This window comes from Nestor notabilis, unplaced genomic scaffold (genome assembly GCF_000696875.1).
Source record: "Nestor notabilis isolate BGI_N333 unplaced genomic scaffold, ASM69687v1 scaffold2310, whole genome shotgun sequence".
Lineage (NCBI taxonomy): Eukaryota > Metazoa > Chordata > Aves > Psittaciformes > Psittacidae > Nestor > Nestor notabilis.
Window position 1 is genome coordinate 120,401 of NW_009910586.1, and position 12,975 is coordinate 133,375.

Here is a 12,975-nt window from a genome sequence, read left to right on the forward strand (position 1 = left end):
CATCACAGTGGAGCAAGGCTTGTATGGAATGGTAATGTAAGTCAATGCCAGGTAATTTCTTCACTGCAAGGTTACTTTGTCCAATCTGACTCTTCCTGCAAAAAAATAATGGAGTTTCCCCTCTTCTCTCCCTTGGAGAGTGTTTTGGAGTGATAGATGCTATTCTCAGTGTGTTTTCTGTATGTACCGCTCACGTTTCTTCCAGACATCCCACATGATAATCAGGCAATATCCTTCTTTAGAACAATTTCAGGATCCTGTTTTTCCACCTTCGCTGCTTATCTGAGTTGAGCTCAGTAACTGAGCCCTATTGAACTCCGCACACTCTCTTTCCAGTCTGTAGAAAGCTGGATTAGCTTTTCAGTAGCCTGGGTCATCCTGGGAGAAAACAGGTATGTTAGAGGCCAACCAATTTACTTGCTTAATATTCCAAGAGCAGCAGCCTTTTGGTTCCGCTGTTACATGTGCCTGTGTATAATAACTCTTCTGGGAAGCAGGGGTGGATGATTGGGAGGTATCTTTAAAATGAGGATGCACTCTTGGTGGTGGGTAGAGTCATTTGATTTGTATAGGCTGCAACAGCATGCATGGGAAATTGCTCTTGTGGATCAAGGGGTCTGAGCTGTTTGGCAGCAAGTGCTGTGGAGGGCAGAATGTTGCCCTGCTCCCAGTGCTGCAGGTGGGAGGAAGCCTTCAAGGACATCACATCTCATAATATTCAGCAGGTATCATATCGGAATCTGTTTGCTGCACAGTTTGGTATCATATCTAGGTCTCTTGCGACTCAGACTGGCACTTGCATACCTGGAGCATCCTTCATCTTCAGTTAACAGGCTGAGTTTGGCCTTTCTTTATGATTGGCACAACAGTGCATGGTCCACTGTGTTCTGTAGGCACCTTTTCCTTAAAAGCCAATGGAAGCTTGTTTTAAGCCCAGTAGTTGCCACTCTCTGTAAAGTAGACTACAAGCTCTTTAGCTTAATACCCAAAAGGATGCAGCCACACACCCCTCCAGTGGCACTAATAACATAATGTAAAATGAAATTAATCCATCTGCTAAACCTCAACATGTCACCAGATAATGATCAGCAACATACAATCTTCTCCAAGGAAGATCTTATTCTATTAAAGAAAAATTGGCCTACACTTCAGCTGCAAGAGTGACAATGTGCTCTTTATAGATGAGATTTCAAATCTTGCAGTGAAAGCATTTAGTGATTTCTGATAAGCAGCTTTTTGGCTAGAAAAGTGATGTTTCTTTTTAAATAATAGAGTTATAATTATTTTCAGTAATGAGTTTTGCAAACTCGCATCTAGGATTTAGATGCTGTTTAGTCTTGTTCTGTTAAGAGTCCTTTAAAGGTCAGGACGTTCTATTCAGCACAGCTATCAGAGCTCATGTTGTAACCACAGGGATGAGTGTCTGGACTAAGTCTGCAATACCCCTACAAGAGGTAATCTGTGAATCCCACCTCACTGTGTAGTTAGGGAATCCATACTATGATCTCAGGGAATATGAATCTAAAGGCTGCAGTGGCTTGGTAGGAAGGATGGGAGCTGTTCAGCCTGGAGAAGAGAAGGCTGCATGGAGACCTCAGAGCAGCTTCCAGTATCTGATGGGGGCTACAAGGATGCTGGAGAGGGACTCTTCATCAGGGACTGGAGTGATAGGACAAGGGGTGATGGGTTCAAACTAAACCAAGCTGATTTGGGTTTTGCTCTGGTATAATCAATGTAAACTTGTTCTGTGTAGACAGCTGATGTTGAAGGTGTCCCTTTTCCCAGTGCTGTTGAGGGGGAGCCAGTTCAGCCACCAACAGAAGCTGCTTTTCAAATGTCACACTGGGACCTGACCTCACGGTCTGTCTTCTCCTTGCATGGCAAAGCTTACAAATCTCAGCTGAACACCTGAAAGGCAGCTGAAATCTCATCCTCTCCTACTTCCCTACAAAGCACATATCAGTTATCCAGGTGTATTATGTCTTGGTTCAGCTGCCTTTTCCTAAAGTACCAGCATGAAGCACTGCCAGAGGTATGATGTTTGTCTGGAGGGAGTCTTGGTCCACCCTGATTCTGAGCATCATCCCCTCTGTGCCAGCAAAGTTTGCAGTGATTGCAGTTCACAGACCCTTGGCTGCTCTTTGCATGAAGAAGCATTAGGAAATCATCTCTATTTCAATCAGGTCTGACAGGGAGGGAAGGGGCTCCAAGTTTTGAGGTTTATGGAAGCAGGTGGCTGAGTGCAGGAGAGCCGAAGCAGTGCTGCCACTTAGGGCAAAGCTCAGTGTGAGCACAATCACGTTACAAGACACCAGAGAGACTGCACGACATGGGGCTGGCAGGAAAACGTGTGCTCAGTGAGCAGCACAAGGAAGCAGGCTTTATAAGCTGAGCTGCACACAGAGGAACTTGTTTAATATATGTGTGGCCAGCTGCTCATGCTTGGGAAGGCAGGGACCGAGAAATTCCCCTTGCACATGTGCAGCGGGAGGAGATGAGGTCTGCAACCCCCTTGAATTACTGTGAACATTTATGAGTCCTTCTCCAGGGACTCAGGAGAAGTGATTTTAAATAGTTTTTCTAAAAGAAATGAAAGGTTTGAGTGTGGGGACTCTGGCTCTCTCCCAGCCCATGGGGTCTGGCCAGCTAGGGGAGCAATGCACTGACATCAGTAGCAACTAAACCTCTCTTTTCAAGGATGGAATGGGATGGGATGTGTTGTTGCATTTTCCTTTATCCTGGATGAAAGGAGTGATTCCAGCTATTTTGTCCTGCTGGGAACATGGCAATGCCCCTTCCTGTTGGGGTAACTTACACAGGCAGAAAGCAGGGGGACCTGGAGGATGATGTTAGGAGGACTTGCAGTTTAATGGGACCTACCAAGCAATGGTAAGGGAAACAGAGTGTGAGCTGCAGTGCAAATCTCTGGTGCTGTGCCTCAGTTTCCCTATGCTGGTGCTGCCTGTGATTCACAGAGGGGCTCCATCTGTTCATGATTCTTCTGCACTTTGGGAACAATATAGCTGAGCAACACAGGGTGCTGATTTCTAGTCTCTTCAGACAGTATTAGCAGACTCTTTACTTTGAACCTGTAGCTCAGAGGCAGCCAGAGCCCTCCAGTCACGGAGAAGGGCTCTACCTGAACTTCCCTTTCCATCCTGCAATGTGCATCTCTCTTGGCTGCCATGCTCCCAGCCTCAGGTGCAGCCTTCAAGGGTTTTTAGGATGCCAAGACAAGGCCAGCTCTGATTGCCTGGAAGAGGTGGTTGGGAAGGGACACATGACAGGCAGGAGGTTCCTGGAGAGTCATAGAAAGCTTCTCCTGGTCTCCTGAAAAAGAGGTCATAGAATGGTTCGAGTTGGAAGGGACCTTAAAGCTCCTCCAGCTCCAACCCCTGCCCCGGGCAGGGACACCTTCCACTAGAGCAGGTTGCTCCAAGCCCTGTGTCCAACCTGGCCTTGAACGCTGCCAGGGATGGGGCAGCCACAGCTTCTCTGGGGACCCTGTGCCAGCACCTCAGCACCCTCACAGGGAAGAACTTCTTCCCTATATCCAACTTAAATCTCCTATCTTTAAGTTTGAACCCACCACCCCTTGTCCTGTCACTCCAGTCCCTGATGAAGGTCCTTTTCCAGCATCCTTGTAGCCCCTTTCAGACACTGGAAGCTGCTCTGAGGTCTCCACACAGCTTTTCTTCTCCAGGCTGGAAAGCACTGCAGCTAATCCCTTTCCATGGCACAGCTCATCTCTCTGCTCTCCTCCTCCCCTTTGCCTTCCTGTTCAGTGACTGGTTCCCCCTCCTCTCCCTTCCCTTCTCCACATTTCACATCTTCTTTCAAGCTTACTGATGATTTCTTGTGCAGTGATAAATCTGTCCTGTAATCCTTCAGATTTGTGGGTGGCCTGTGCTGGGGGGACAAACCCTGCTTGGCTGTTCCTGTTATACAACTGTGCATTGTGCAAATGCTGATCAGTAACCAACTGTGATGAGCACAGTGATGCTGTGAGCTTTCTGGAGGGGGCTTTATATCCATATACAGGGACCTCCACAAATCACATCAAAAATGAGGTTTGATTTGTCTCTGGTGGACTTCCAGATCCAATCCCATGGAGTTTCTCATCTGAAAGAGGGTTTTTCAGTGTAAGGAAAGCAACAACAAATTCAACAGGGAGAGCATCCCACTTCCTCCTCTTCTTCTCCAAGTAAGCGCCATCTAAGGCGAAGGAGACCCAAGTCTGCTGTACATTCACTTGGTTTCCAACAGCATGCAGATGGCAGAGCAGAGTGTGTCTGCTCCACAGCATTTTCAAACCCTCCTTTTAGCCTTGGGCACATGCTGGCACCACGTTTTCAAGCAGATCCATAATTTTCCAGTGGATTCTTTTTCGGAACAACGCAACATGTTTCCATGTCAAAACTTTCCATGAGAGCTTATTGATTTTGATGGGGGGCTGTCGTGCTAAAGAAGAGAAACATAACAACTGCTTTGACTTCAATCAGGATCTTGGAGTTGGGCTTATTCAGTGTATTTTTTTGCCTTGCAAGGAGCACAGCAGCTCATAATATCAGCCCTAAGCAGCCCTTCCCTGTGACTCAGGTGGGATCTGGGCTCTCACATTTGGTTCATCCTTGACAGGAGGATCCTGAGTTCTGAGGCAGCAGCAAACCCAGTCCTGCTGCAGTCAGTTTTCCTTGAAATCTCAACCCCTGTAATTGATATTTCTTCTCATGGATTTTCCAGCCTCTCTGCTCTTTTTAGGCTGTGAAAAACCTAGAGGCCAGGCTTGAAGGCATACTGCAGGGAAAGATGTAGGTGTCTAAAACTCATTAATACATGAATGTGCCTTTTGGTGTCTGATTCAAAATCCCTCCTTGTGTTGATAGAAGTCTTCCCATTGCCTTCAGTGTGTTTCTGATCAGGGCTCTGCTAATTAATCTGTTATTAACTGCTTGGTAACATTGCTGTACATCATTAAGTGTGTGTATTTGTTGGTCCAATGATGCAGACAACTGCTGCATCGTCCTGTCCTCCGTGTTTCTCGCTGCCTCTGCTCTCCCAGGCAAAGCACAGGCTATAAAGGGACATGGCAATCTGCTTAATGGAAGTGACACTGCTGGCCCCAGGCCTTCTGGTCACCTCTGCAATTAGTCCATAACTAAGGTCAGTCCTGGTTGGGCAGAAGGTCAAGGCAGGTGTAGCAGCCAGAGTCATTTCAGATGGTTGCTTAAGTGCACTGACCTCCAAATCTGAGGTTGCTGATGGTTTGCTGAGGTCTCCCACCCATGCTGATGACATGGATAGATGTCCCAGCTGCCAGCCTGACCTGGCTGGATGGAAAGTCCACAAGACACAAACTCTGGTCTATGGTTGTTCTCAAAGTTTAATTCCCAGCTCTCATTTAATGCCCAGACAAGGTTTGGGGTAGCTTGGGCTGGCATTCATCCCCAGTCAGCAGTTTAGATGCAGACCCTATGCTGGTAGGAGTATGGATATGAACTGGTATAGGGGGCGAGGGAGTAAGTTCTGATCTGGTTTATTTGCTTACCTACTGATGTAACCACCCAGTCTTTATGAAAACACAGTAGCAGAAGTGTCAAGACCTGCCTTTCTCTCTTCCAGCAGCTGTTATTCAAAAACTTGCTGGGATCAGATGGATAAAACACAGGGTTTGGCCATTCTTGTGCAGTTTCTTCATCATCTGGCTGCCCCTTTCATAGAATCATAGAATGATTTGGGTCGGGAAGGACCTTAAGATCATCTGGTTCCAACCCCCTGCCATGGGCAGGGACACCTCACACTAGAGACTTAACTCAGACTTGGCCAGAGGTCTGTTGCGTGTGCATTTAAAATAAAGCTTTCTTTACTGAGCCTCCCATTAAAGCATCTGTAATTATTTCAAAGAGCAATAAAAGAAGCCTTAGAAGCTTTATGGAAGCTTTTGAATTATCCAGAAAATAGTAAATGTTTTCTATGGAAAACGTTGTCTTTTTATCCAAAGACTTCAGATGGTTTGGGGTTGTTTGCCTGTTTTACTGTCAAAACCTCAGATATATGGGGGAAGATTGGGCTCTTTGCAAATGGTTTATTCAAAATCCCTGTTCCCCATCCTAATAATGCTTGATGGGATATTTTCAATTAGCCCTGATCATTATCAGCATCTTGCAAATTAGGGAAACTTGGGCACGGAAGCGTAATCATTTGTTTATGGGCCTTCTGCATGTCAGAAAGCAGATTATGGCTGTCCCCTGGGCAAGTCCTGATAGCCTGGCCGGTTGCACTGGGGCCTCATGGTTTGCTGGAGTTACTGAGCTCCACACAGACTTGTTCTGAGGGGCAAGAGGCTGTTTGTTCAAAACTGGCTTTAATGTTTTGTGTGTTTTAAGTGGCAACCCTAAAATAGATCCAGGAATCCAAACTGTTCTTGCATGAGGAGCCTCTGGACATCGAAAGTCTAGAGGTTCTTCAAGGTCTGATTGGTCTGGTCCCAAATCCAGGCACGGTGGGAAGTGTAGGGTGTTTGGCTTCAGCTTCCCAATCAGACCTTCCTACTATGCATATGGTTGAGGAATTGCATATGGCTTGGTCTCCTAAATTAAGCGTCGCAATTAAAAGAAACTGAAAATTAGAAGATTCTATGTAGTTAGACCTGACAGCTCACTCTGACTGGGCACAGCAGATCTCTGATCACGTTGCTGTGTGTGGTCCTCTCCACTTTGAGTGGCACCAGCTTTTTAGCCACTACCTCACAGATGACAAACCCACTTTCTGTCCCAAAATCACCCTCTTTTGCAGGTGATGCCCGTCCACCCATGAAACTGTGTTTTGCTTTGAGTTTGGGGATTGAAAGGCATCGCCCTTACTCCTGCTAATATGTTGGGTATGTGGGTGGAAGGTGAGGTTGCCATTCTTGTGGATGAAATGATTCTTTGGATCTCAAGGCTGCTATTGTTGCTTTCCCTCTTCTTTATTTTTTGAGAGGGGGGATCCCTTTGCCACAGGTGCCTCTCTTGGCCCTGTAATCCTGTAGTTTGGTTGGTAAGACACCCCAGCACCGTCTCCTTCCATTTCAGTTGTCCCAGCTCTTGTGTGTGGTGCAACAATCATAGCAGGGCAGCTGGAACTGGGTGATCTTTATGGTCCCTTCCAAGCCAACTGTTCTATGATGCGACTCATCCCGTTTACACATCCACAACCAGCAGCTGATGCTGGTGGATGCCCATGCATGTATCTGTTTGCTTCACATCACTGAAATATATATATGTATATATCTGATATATAATATCAGCCAGTGACTGTTTCAGAAGCAGAGAAAAAACACTCAAACTTTGTATCTCCTTCACAGCTCGTGCAGAACTCTAGAGCAGCTTTGATTTAAACGATAACATTTGGCAGGTGATCAGTCCATAAAATATTCTATCCACTGATAGAGTTTTAAATTAAACATGTAATGAGATCTTTTTTTTTTTTTTTCCCCATCTTCATCTCTTTTTCTTTTAGTGCATTTGCAGAAGGGATTTTTTTTTTAGTGAATCTCACTGGAAAAAGGGAAAATGAAAGTAAAAACAACCGTGATGCAGTTACAGAGCTGGATTCAGCCTTGTTTAGTGCCTGCTCATGCTTTATTAATTGCAATAGCACTGCTACTCCTCATAGGTGTTGAGCTGGCTCCGATTCCCTAGGGAGCCTCATCTGTTTGTGTTTGCAAGGAAAGACATGGCAGGGTTGTTTGGACAGATCCTGAGATGCACTAATTAGAAGTTAAAGATCCACTTTCTGGCACGAGATGGGAATGCATTAGAGTGGAGAGCACTTCCTAATGCTTTGACTTTTTAAAAGCACACGCTGCATTAAAACCCATGGTGTTTCTTTGATCCACGCCACCAAAATAATTCCAGGGACAAACACAAATGAGGGATAATAACTAATTTAACTGGAATTATTGGAGAGCAACACTGCGGAAGATTAGGGTATCCCGAGCAGACTGTAATTGCTGGGAGATTGGGGTCTGATGCCTGTTTATCTATTCTATTAATCTCCCTCTGCATCTGTCCTTCTACTCGATCAGCTGCCCATTAGCCATCATTTAGCTACTGTTCCTGTCTTTACTGCTGTCAGTGTCGCAGCCTTTCTATCTGCTTGTTAGCTACAAAAGACGTAAGAAAATGACATTCTGCACAGAAGGTAAATGTGAGCTCTAATGGGCCAGATTTTTATTTCATATCTTCTGGTATAACTTGGCAGAAGCAAGAGGAACTCTTCTGGGTTTAGAGTAGCACCATGGCAGCACAATTGGGCCCTCACCACCAACAGAACGTTCACTACTTCATTAAACCTTCTCTACAGGATGTCGGTATTTGAGTGAGATCCCAGCACTTGGTTTTAAGACATCAGGATGACGATTGGAATGATGTCCATTTCTGGGGAAACACTCTCACTCCTCTAGATGTCTCTTTCCTTTTTGCCCAGCTTCTTCCTGAGAGCTTGATCCAGTGTTCAAGTGGCCTTTGTGAGCAGGGATTAAGAGCCAGGATAGGTCTAGGTTGCAATGTCCATTTTCCATTTGATAATCCACCCATCAATCATCTATCTGTTGTGCCAAGCTACTGTTTGCCTCTATTACTGTGTCTCCAAGTGATTTCCCATCCCTCAACCTGGTATCTGTCTGCTCTTCTCATCTACCCTGGACTGTTCATTTAGTCTCCATTTACCTATTCACTGTTGATTTTGCATATTAAAATCTCTGCCCATCTTTGCTTAGCTAATAGGAATACATTCACTGGATCTCATTTTGTAATAGGACATTAATTAGGCTTTTCTAATAGTATCCCTTTGGAATCGCACGTTGCATCCACAAGAGACCTTAAAATTTACATTTCATTGCTGTGGAAACCAGAGGAATCAGACATGTTTTCACTCTGGGCTTGAAGATTGACCATCAAGCTCAGAAAACACAAGGCACACCTAAAGAGTGGGGCAGTGTATCTTCCTGTCCCTCAAGCTCCCTCAAGTCAATCTAGGGGGAAGAAACATCCTGTACAGGAGGAATAATGAAATGAAATTAAGGAGATCTATTGATGTGTCTGTGTAAACTGAAGAAAACACAGGCCCCAGGGACCTCTGGGGATCTTGCACTTGAGTATTCTTTAAGCTTCCATGGATTTTTGGCTGTGTGATGAAAGTATTGTTAACCCCTGAGGAAATTTAGTGCCCAGGATCAATGAACATAGCACACAGATGCCTAATAATAGAAAACGGGATTGACGTGTTGCGCTGGTAAAATCACCCCTGCAGTTAATTCTGCTGCCACAACGAGCACGTCGATAATGCTGATTCATGGAAGGATTTGGGGATACAGGCATGGCAGCTGGGAAGACAGAAGAGTTGGGTTTGCCTCAGCTCTGCAGTCCCAGGAGTGCTGGAAAACTCCGTCAAGGCAGTGTATTGGCATGCCACTTCTAAAAGGCTGCAAGGTATTCCCCAAAGACCCCACAGCCCAGCCTTCATATTCCAGATATTCCTGGCTGCCTTGGGGCATACTGATGGAATTCCTAGGTTGGAAGACAGAAAGAAAATTTTTGCTGGATTTCATTTCTCTCTGGATCTGACCTTGCACTGATTTTTGGAGTGTGAACAAAGCAATCCAGGATTTTTTGGTTTTTAAGGAATGACAGGCTCTGAGAAGGAATAAAAGTGGTTTTTCTTTGCCTGGCACTTTTATGGTGGCACTGAGACGATGTGTGAAAGGAAGAGAGATTAATTTTGTCGGGGGCAGCATTTGTGAGGCTCTGTTCTGCAGTAAAACTTCCCAAATGATGGGACCTTTGGAAGGTGAGCTGGTGCCCCATCCAGTCTCAGCATATCATAGACATCATCTCTCCTGCTTAAAGCTGATCAGGTTGCCTGTGGGTTTCTTTTCAGGTGATGAAGTACCTCACACAGGCACATGCTGCAGCACTGAGTTCTCCCTGCTTCCCTTTTAGGCCCCAACTGCTCAGTCTGGGATTTGCCTCCTGGATGTGTCTAACACACTAAGTCATGAAGCATGAGAGAAAGCAGGATTGCACTGGGCTGGTGTAGCCCATCTTTGGGTCCTATTGTCCTTCTCCACGCCACATGAGCAGGCAGTGGGTTAGGATTGTGTTTGGATAGAAAACATTTGGCAGTCTCAATCTTGACATAAAGGTGCTGGTCCTGTTTATGTCTGTGACTGCTCCATCAATCAGTTGCCTTGACTAAACTCCATCTAGTTGGGCAGCATCGTGTTACTGTGGGATACGGTGCAGGGAATCCCATGGCCTATGTGCCTGTGTAAAGCCACGTTGTTACCTACCTGCCATTCACTGGGAGCACTGGAGGCTTGTAATAATTTCACTTGGTCTGGATTGCGCTGTGTGTTTATTCATAGGGAAAAGCTGGACACCCCCAATTCGGGCCCAGCACTGGAAGCTTTACCTTTAACTTTTAGCCACGAGCCCATGCAGGAACCTCAGGGTTGGTAATGCAAATCAATGACCAGAGGGATTTTACCCTGCTTCATTTCATAGAATCATAGAATAGTTTGGGTTGGAAGGGACCTTTAAAGGTCACCTAGTTCCAATCCTCCTGCAATGAGCAGGGACATGTTCAACTAGACCAGGTTGCTCAAAGCCCTGTTCAACCTGACCCTGAATGTTTCCAGGGATGGAGCACCTACAACCTCTCAGGGCAACCTGTTGCAGTGTTTCACCACCTGAATTTCCTCCTTATACCTAGGTTTTACATGCCTGAACTCTTCAGTGTTTGTTCAGTGTTTGTTCTTGGTTTGAAGTTGATCCTCTTTTTCTTTCCTTAAGCTTGGAGCTCATGGAGGCACTCAGCTGTTAGTTGCTAGGTTGCAGCAAGCCCATCCTACTGACACACAACATGCTGGTGGAGCCAGGCTGCATCTGAGAAGTTCGGGTTTAGATCCAAATTTCAGATGCTCACAGATTTCGGGGCAGTCTGGATCTGACTCCTCAGTTCTTCCCCTTCATGGGAGGTGAATCTCTAATCTCCTCGCTTCCTCAGTCCTTTCCAGACACAGAGATTTTGGGGTTGTGGATCAGACCCATCTCTGTGTCTCTAAATAACAATAAGGGGATTATCCTGCTTGGGAGATGAAGGTTGGAGGGAGGAGTGAGCTCTGCAGGAGACTCTTTGGGACCCATATGTTGGGTAGATAGTTAATTTCTTCAGTCAGGCAACAGCCAGCAATCGGATGGGATGCTGCCTCATTGGGTGCCCCAGATCCTCGCCTGCCCTTGGCTTATTAGGGATCAGGAAAGAAAATTGCTGAGGGTGCCTATTGCACTGAGGAGGGGGGAGAGATGGGGAGTGTCTGGGCAAGTCTATTACATCCAGGCTTCTTTCCAGCACGAATAAAAGTGTTCTGTATGTCCAGAGTTATCACCATATTCTTTTTTATTCGTGTCAATCAATCTCATCTGAACGAGATGCTGCTGTTCCCTGAATAATAGCCTTCAATGGAAGGTCTTATTTCTCGCCTGCTTTGTGGGCTAGACTGATGTTGTTAGCCTGGGAATAATGCTGTTGATTTACTCCAGCCTGAATCAAACCCTCTTAGACCAAAGCACTGGCAGCTACTTGGTGAAGCAACTCACTCATAAGAGCAGGCGGTGCTGTTATGGGACTAAGATGGAGCACTGCAGAATCATCGAATGGTTTGGGTTGGAAAGGACCTTAAGATCATCCAGTTACAACCCCCTGCCATGAGCAGGGACACCTCACACTAGACCATGTCACCCAAGGCTCTGTCCAGCCTGGCCTTGAACACTGCCAGGGATGGGGCAGCCACAGCTTCTCTGGGCACCCTGTGCCAGCGCCTCAGCACCCTCACAGGGAACAGCTTCTGCCTTATCTCCAACCTGAACTTCCCCTGGTTCAGTTTGAACCCATCACCCCTTGTCCTATCGCTACAGTCCCTGATGAAGGCCCCTCTCCAGCATCCCTGTAGCCCCCTTCACACACTGGAAGCTGCTCTGAGGTCTCCAGCAGCTTCTCTTCTCCAGGCTGAACAGCCCCAATGTTCTCAGCCTGGCTCCATACAGGAGCTGCTCCAGCCCCTGATCATCCTCGTCGCCTCCTCTGGCATTACTCCAACAGCTCCGTGTCCTTCTGATGTTGAGGACCCCAGAACTGCACCCAGTGCTGCAAGTGGGGTCTCACCAGAGCAGAGCAGAGGGGCAGGATCACCTCCTTCGACCTGCTGGTCACGCTCCTTTTGATGCAGCCCAGCACATGGTTGGTTTCTGGGCTGTGAGCATACACTGAAGCTGGCTCATGTTCAAGTTTCTCATCGACCAGCACCCCCAAATTCTTCTCTGCAGGGATGCTCTGAATCACATATTGCTTCAGACATTGCCTCTCCTGCCTCTGCCTCTAACCCCATCCTGGCTCTTGGCACCTCTTGCCCTTCTCCTGTACTGTTTGTTTTTCCTTCCCACAGATGAAAGGCAGGGAAGCAAACTGCACGAATGCTGTATTGTTCATGGCTTATTGAACCATTAGTTTCAGCTCAAGGTCTAATCTTCCAGCGTTTCTTTTCTTTCCTTTATATGCCATGCATGTCTTGGAAACTTGTTGGCTGCAGGACTTGTGTGGCACTGAGGGACAGGCTCAAGACGTGGCTCAGAGGGGTGCTGTTCCCAAAGCAAGTCAGGTGTGAACTGCTCTGGCTGCTCAGAGAGAGGGATAATTGGGGGCTACAAACAAAAATAAAGAAAATAAGCTACAAAAAGTGATTGCATGGTTACCACCTTCTGCTCAGGGTTGGGTATAGAGTCATAGAATGGTTTGGGTTGGAAAGCACCTTAAGCTCATCCAGTTCCAACCCCTGCAACCGGCAAGCACACCTCCCACACAGGTTGCTCCAAGCCCCTGTGTCCAACCTGGCCTTGAACACTGCCAGGGATGGGGCAGCCACAGCTTCTCCGG